At 47.5% G+C, this 5218-nt stretch overlaps 1 non-coding gene across 1 annotated transcript; it reads left to right on the top strand.

Annotated features, from left to right (window-relative positions):
- Positions 1-4784: 4784 nt before the first annotated feature.
- On the top strand, positions 4785-4857 carry TRNAM-CAU. Its single transcript has one exon. It is a non-coding gene; the product is annotated as a tRNA-Met (tRNA).
- The last annotated feature ends 361 nt before the right edge of the window (positions 4858-5218 follow it).

Below are 5218 nucleotides of genomic sequence, written 5' to 3' on the forward strand. Positions count from 1 at the left end.
AGTGAGTGTATCTCACAATCAGAATTCTAAACCATCCCCTCATTTCCCTGGTACAACAGTACTGGAAAGGCTTTTTACAGTGAACAGACAAAGCTATTCCTCTGCAGTGCTACACCCATGCTGGAAGACAGCACTTTAGTGTCTAGGGCTATTAGCTCAGCAGCTGTCAGCAGGATTAAATTCGCCAGAAACATGGAGAGAAAACCCCCATAAAAGAAAAAAAAAAACACACTGTGCTGAAAGTAACTTGCGTTTCAATCTGAATCAAAATACCTTCCCTCAGTTATTTTCTCATGAATTGTTCTTATCGATCTAGCTCAGCTAAAGATCAATGTGGGCCTTCATTTTTTTAACGCAGTGTGCAGCCATTACCCAGCCACTCTTGGAGATTTTCAGACAGGATCAGATTGTACTGAATTGTTTGCAATGCCTTAAAATAACTCTTCTGAGAAGTTTTAAAAATTTGTCTTAAGATGGTGACTACCCTATGAACAAATTCCCAAACTTCAAATTTCTCTGCAGAAGTTCTGAGTTAGGAGAACTCTAGCAAGAATGACAAAGTATCTCTTTTTGTGGGGAATGTAAAAGTGTAATTTGAGAAAACTGAAAGTAAAGAAACCACTCTCAGAACATTTTCCCTATGTGGGTTTTCTCTGAGGTCTAACAACAGATGAGCCTGTCCCTCAGTGGGAACGCTAGCACTGTCTCTCTCCTCTTTCTGGCCACCTATTTCACAAGACTTTTGGAATATAACACTTTTGAGATTATTAGACAGATGTTTTTTTGGATGGCAAATCCAAACTTACAGAGACACGTATGCAATTCCATCACAAAAACATAGTTTTCTTACAATGTTTGCCTAAAACCTCATTGCACTCCCTGTGCAAGAAGTATTGCCCAAGACATCATTGCCGTGTACCGTAACCCTGACATCAGTTACTGCCATTACTGCTGTTCCAGCAAACATTTCTTGGCTTCAGGATCAGGTTTTAAATGGGAACCACTGGTTTCACAAGGAGACACAGTAAATCAGTTGGTATAAGCAACAATAACTTATGTTTATGTACTACCTTTCACTCAAAAAGTTCCATAACCTCTTGGCAAGCAGTAATGACAGTGTGAGTGCAGGAGGCATAGCAGGGAAAAAACAGAGAATAATACAGCATGCAACAAAGTCTTCCGCTGATTTTTAGTACTCCCGGGATTTAAGCAATTTCACGCATATTCAATTATTAACCGAGTACTGCGTAGCCTGTGGCTTCAGTAAACACCCACCTTATTTACATCGTGAGAAACTGAGGCATGTGGAGGTTCAGTGTGTCTGTGATTGCACAACCATTGCTCAGCAGCCGAGCCAGTAATAGCATCTCAAACACCTGACTGCCTGTCCCATGATCTGTCCTGGGCAGGATAATGCTTCTGTGAACTAGAGCTGCCAGAGGTGTTGGGCACAATGAAATTGTTTCAGGCTGGACCGTGGCCAAAGCTGAACAACAACTGCTGCTAGCAGAAGTGCTATAAAGCCTCCTGTGACCCTAAGCTGATCATTAGATCAACTAATACCTCATTGCAAGGACAGTATGCTGAAGAAAGACCGTACCCTCTCTCATCAAGGGAGGGCACCGAGCTCAGCTCTAAAGCAGAAGGATGCAAAATGCTTCCTGAGTCATCAGCAACATTTTCTGCAGTGTTCTGGATTTTTCCTGAAGAGCCCTGCCTGTCCTCTGATCAGTTTATCCTGCAAAATCTGGTGAGATCAGTGTCCAGACAGAAAGGAAGAAGGTGGAAAATACTAAAATCAGGATGAGAAGAGCTATTTTCGCAGCTTAGAATAGCAAGGAAAGGGTATCTGAGATGAAAATAGGAGATCACAAAAACCAAAGCAAAATTCTTTGGTCTTTTTATTGAAATATTCTCTCTTCAAGTGTCCTGCCTCCAAAGATGCTTATTACAAAGCAGAAATCACACTGCAGGCTTATGCCAAAAAAACGTGCTGCAGATACTTTGTGTGGCAAACAGGGCTTGCAAAAAGGGTTTGTTCATCTGTCTTGGCCTGCCTTGCCATACTTTTCTGTCCCTCTTGCCAAATGAAAAATAAATAATTCTCTCCTAGCTGTTCAGGTTATAGTTGGCTGGATATGCCATCAGCTGGCTCATCCCTGCTCAGAGGATGGGAAGGCGTAAACACTTCCAGGATTACAGAAAATGAGGACACTAACTTTGGGACCAGTCCAAAGCCCTTTAGAGTAAGTGGGAAGACTAATTGACTATAGCGAGAGCTGCATCAGCTACTTAATTGCTGAAGGGAAATGAAACAATAAAATTTCCCCTTTTGGTGCATCCTTTTCCAAGAGCCCTGTGGTAATGGCTGCAAGCTGCCTGTCTGAAACAGCAGGACTGGAAAGTGCTGGACTATTACTCTGGTAATATTTACAAAGAAAGGTTCTCAGACTCTTCGTAGTGCTAGAGAGGATGGGAGATGGTGATAACACACTTTTACCATCTTGCCTATTGTCACAAACAAAGCTGGTAGATTCAGATAATGGATTCAGCAACAAAGAGGAGAAAGTGCTGATTTTATAGTCTGGCCACAGGGTGGTAAACACTGACGTTATAAGTTATATTCAGTTACAAGCACCCTGTTCAACACCAGCTCTCTGCCTTCTGGGCGCCAAGGACCTTTGCTGTGCCCAGACTCTGCTTGTAACTATTGTGTGATGCTCCGCAAGAACAGCACTGGAAACTTTTTCTTGCCTGGGCCTTGAAACTTGGAGCGGAGACAATGACTGTTTCTCCTCTCTAATATGATGAAAAGCTGGGATTCCTCCACTCTGCTCCACAGGAAGGGGAAATTGGTCACGTCAAGCATTGAGAGCCCATAGGGCTTGTCACATTGCATCTGGCTTTGCTCTCTGCCGGGTGACATCAGTGCATCGTGGAGGTGGGCACTACCTTTCAGCCAGACAGACTTTTCCCCTTCTAAATCTGGAAGACGTGGGCATGGGGTGACGGAGCACTGTGGGAATTGGCATGGATTTATGATGGGCTGTCCTGCCTTCTGCTGGGTTGGATTGGAAAGGGGGTCAGCGGGCCAGGGGGAAAGTCTGATCACTGAGGGATGGGGCAGGATGCGGTGGCTCAGCATCCGTGGAGCCAAGACTGTGGGTTAAGGTGATAGGGGTCAGATGGGTGAGGGGAAGGCAGAGAAGGTGGTAGGGTGATTACGCACAGCAGGAGCATTCAGAGGAAAAGGAGAAAGTCCAGATAAAAATAGAAAATGCAAAAGAGAGATAAGCATGTGTGTGCTGTAGACTGCTGAGTTTCAGCTCGAGGCAATGTCACCAAGGACATCTTTTGTTTCATTCACATGAAAATCCTTGCCATCAGTACTTCTCCTGTCTTCTCCATGAATCCACCAGTCCCTAAACAAACAGACATGACAGGGCCTTCTACAGCTGTGTCAGAAGCCTTGAGGACCAGCTCAGCATCATGTAACGTGGGGGGGGAAAACCATGTGATTCAGTACAAGTGGAAAACGGTTACAGACATATTTCCAAACAGTCGGATGTTCGGTCGAGGTGACTTGTCCATGTGCCTGGTTTTAGATGCTTGGAGCAGCTTTTCTTAATTTAACCAGAATTGTGGGCACTAAACTTGTCCGTCACTGAAGCCCCAAAGGATTAGCACATTGTTAAAAATGACATCCTCATTCTGGACGTGGGTAGTGTTGGAAGGAGGAATGCAGTGGTTCAGGCTGTAAAAAGTCATGCATTTACTCATCCTGTGGTTGCAGCAATTTTGTTCCTACCACAAACCTTGCAGCCTGGACTCATCATCTGGCCGTCCCATACACATAGCCACCCAGACCTTCGGGAATCAGGGCATTGTCCCCCTGATGACAAGAGCTGCCCACTAAACCCTTGGCAAAATCCTTGGGCCGTCCAAGGCGACCCAAACACCTCTTTTTGTCTGATGGGACTGATGTCCAAAGGTTGTTCCTCCTTCATCTTCTGCCAGTGGCTCACTTTGCAGGCAAAAAGCTTCCCTGCAGTGATTCTTGCTGGCAAGGTTTGGAGACTTTCTGCATCGATTAAACGTCTGCTTTCCTGCCTTCTTCCAATTTAGGTATTTGTCGCTTGATTGTCATGGTGATTGCTGCCTTGAGCCCCTCACTGAGCGTGAAGCCTGTCGATTAGGATTCAGGGCAGCACTTGTGCTGGCATCGCAGGGGACCCTCTTCTGCTGAGCGCTTCACTGAATGCACAGAGTTCATTTTGCTGCGGAAATCCCAGTCGAACAGCGACTCTTCACAGCGCGCAAACCAGGTTGGCTTTGATTTTTGTAATTACGTGGAAACAACTTGATTTCCTTGTGAGCATGTTGTCAGTGCGGTCCTCACAGCCTGTTCCTGGCCAGAGGATCTGGATGTGGGTGTTCAGGAACCCCGAAGGACTCTTTCAGGAAGGCAACTGTTTTGCAGAACATGGGGAAAAGAAGCCCTTAACAAAAAACCCCAAGGTCTGTCTTGTGGAACAGCATGGGAAAGAGGAGCCATTTGCAAAAAATGTCAGTTCTGTCTTGCAGAAAAGCATGGGAAAAGAATGAATTTGGAGGGGGGGGAGGAAGAGAGAGAAAACGCCAAGAGGTCTCTCCTGCAGAAAAGGAGCCATTTACGAGGCAGCGAGGTTTCTCAGGCAGCATCCCAAAGCACAGCTGCCCCAGGGGTCAGGCCAGGGACGCAGAAGCAGGTAGAAGGGGGGCGCGCGGGGGTGCGCTTTCGAGGAGCCTCGTTAGCGCAGTAGGTAGCGCGTCAGTCTCATAATCTGAAGGTCGTGAGTTCGATCCTCACACGGGGCAGCGGTGGTTTCCTCCTATTTTTGATCCCGTGGAGCTTTCCAAGGCATAGCAATATAGTTTTTGGTTTTTTTTAATCGAATTGCAGCAGGGGGTGCGACCGAGGCGGCGGGACCGAGCCCCGCGGGCCTGGCAGCGGGCTGCAGCGCGGGCCGTTACTGGGCACAGCCACCTCTCAGCGGCGCCCCGCCAAGCGCTTGGTCCTCCCGGTCGCTAGGGGGCGATCCTGCCGACCGCTCTAGCCGGGGAGGGAGGGGTGTCAAGCTCCATGGTCAGCGGGAGGCGTGGCGAGGCGATGGTGGCGGCGCTGATTGGTGGCGCCGGGCATGAGGCGGGCCGCCGGTGCCGCTGGCGCCGCGTAGGG

This window comes from Falco naumanni, chromosome 15, assembly GCF_017639655.2.
Source record: "Falco naumanni isolate bFalNau1 chromosome 15, bFalNau1.pat, whole genome shotgun sequence".
Classification (NCBI taxonomy): Eukaryota; Metazoa; Chordata; class Aves; order Falconiformes; family Falconidae; genus Falco; species Falco naumanni.